General features: G+C 44.6%; 1 non-coding gene across 1 annotated transcript; it reads right to left on the reverse strand.

Moving 5' to 3' along the window:
• Nucleotides 1-1,841: 1,841 nt before the first annotated feature.
• TRNAK-UUU (transfer RNA lysine (anticodon UUU)) lies at nucleotides 1,842-1,914 on the reverse strand. The gene has a single exon. It is a non-coding gene; the product is annotated as a tRNA-Lys (tRNA).
• Nucleotides 1,915-2,287: the final 373 nt, after the last annotated feature.

Raw genomic sequence — 2,287 nt, forward strand, 5'->3', positions numbered from 1 at the left:
ATTATCAACTTTCTGAATAACTCCAACTTACGGGTGGCACTTACAGAGAACCCGACCAATTACAGAAATCATATCACCGATTTCTGGGGTTCTGCTGCTTATATGAACGATGTAAATGGAAAGCGGATTAAGCATCACTGTTGGGACACGACATTGAAGTTACCGAGGCATCTATTCGAAAAGCACTGCAGCTACACGACAATCATGATGTGCAGCCTCTATACTCCACCAAAGACTGTTAAAAATCTTCCAAGAGATGCTTTCTTTCTTCTACACTAGGAACATAGCCGCGGTTGTCGCTTCGCTTCCTTTGCCACCGGCCATCGAGATCAAATCAGAGCTCAAACCTAGATTGCGTGAGATCTTTAAACGAGGAAATTCAATGATAGAGCAAGCGCGAGCCGAAGAGAAAAAGAGCTCTTCCAAATCGAATAAGAAGGGGTCCGGAGGTCCGACCAGACTACGGCTACGGCTCCGAGTGAGGAGGGGGCTATCTAGCTTCAATCGAGATCACATTTCACTAGGCAATCCAGTTGCCACTTCACTAGCAGCCGCGAAGGGCGAAGGAAAGTCAGCGATAAGCAAGAAGAGAAGAGAAAGAATAAAAGGTAAGTCCTGAGAAGTACTTCACTTAGCCTTTCTCTAGTAGTGAGGAAGTGAGTTGGAAGTCCTTATTGTTAAGCGTGTAAGGCAGGAATTTATAGTTATTATCCCCTTTGAAAGCAATGCAGGATAAAGCTAGGAATTAGGTCAAAAGGAGAATTGAAAGGAGGGTCTTCCTATTCCCGCTTATGATGTCATATGCCGTATATATGGCCATCACTTATATTTATCGGGTGGGTGGGCGAAGGTATCTTCTCTCTTCTTTCAAGGGGTCTCCTATATAAATCTAGCCTAAACAGTCTAGGTTATTTCATAACCGCAACTTTTCCTCCCTGACTTTACTGTATTGACTCCCGAACTTTTTCTTTTCAAGCTTGGCTCGCTTACTTGCCCTAGTGAGTGGGCTTCCTGTACTGCTTACTTGAGACTCACCTTGTCACTGACTGTGTTCGCTTAACCTCAGAATAGCCGACTACTTACTTCAATTGCTCCCTGCTCAAGGGCTTGGGTCAGAAGTGTATTGCTACCATCCGGCCTCGAGACTGAACTAAGGCAATCCCTTCTTTGCTTAGGGGTTTGGTTCTGGTTCAGTTTTTTTTCTTCGCTTCAGCCGGTCAAAGCTTCCTACAACTTGTCTTTCTGGCTTACTTGGTTGACTTCAAAGCTTCCTATAAATGAATTCTGGGGATGTCTTGTTCACTTCCCTTTGGAATGATTTAATAAGGGCCGGCTGGGGGCTGAAGTCATGTTTCATATGCACTAAAAGATAATTTAACTTCGTCAGGGCCTCGGCATTTGCGGGGCTATAAAGATGATCCGGAAGGTAAAGCGTCGACTCGTTGAAGCTACGCTCTGCTATCTCGTCAACAGACAATCCAGGTGAGTCGGTACCTCCACAAAAAACATATCCGCATTCCTAGGATCCTCTTTAAAACGCTGAATAAATTCTTTCATAGTAAAGATAAATTTCTTGTAGTTCCGTTTCTTGCTCTAAAAATGAGGAAAGACTTGTCGGAATAGTTAGCTTGGTCCGACCAAGAAAGACAGGGGACTCTTTGGGCATTGCTTGGGTCGAGTGAAGTAAAGACTGGCAACCTAGAATATAAAGATCCCTCACTGCACACTTTAGAAATCTGTTTCCTTCCAATCAAGACGGCGAAGCGCCTCTAATCTAAAGGCCAAAGAGTGCTCTTTGCGCTACTACGCATCCTTACTCATAGTATAGTGCATGTTAGGTTTGGGTATAGCAGGACTTGAACCTGCAACCATTAGGTTAAAAGCCCAATGCTCTACCAACTGAGCTATACACCCCAAAAAATATGTAGTAGTAAATAAGGATTGGTGCGGAAAATCAAAGAGGGCGGGGCCCCTCTTCATCATATTAAAGGGGCACGGCTTTGTATGAGGCTCGTACTGCAGAGCAAGCAAAGAAAACGTAAGGGCGCGCGCTAGCACTCCTGCAAGAAAATGGCCTAGCTAACGCGCCCCTTATTGAAAAGTCAAGGATATTGAATGATCGATATGAGAAAGAAGCGCTCAAGCTTTCGAAGAAAGCCGGCCTTACTCAACAAGTACCTTTCTTAGCTTAGTAAGGTTGCTTGTTTCCACTCATTGAAGATTCTCTCTACAAAAAAAGGTCAACGGGGGGGGGGGGGTACTAAAATGGCTCTCACTGACACCATCT

The sequence above is a fragment of the Bidens hawaiensis genome, unplaced genomic scaffold (assembly GCF_021521415.1).
Source record: "Bidens hawaiensis isolate Kalapana, Puna unplaced genomic scaffold, B.hawaiensis_p1.1 tig00042530_1, whole genome shotgun sequence".
Lineage (NCBI taxonomy): Eukaryota > Viridiplantae > Streptophyta > Magnoliopsida > Asterales > Asteraceae > Bidens > Bidens hawaiensis.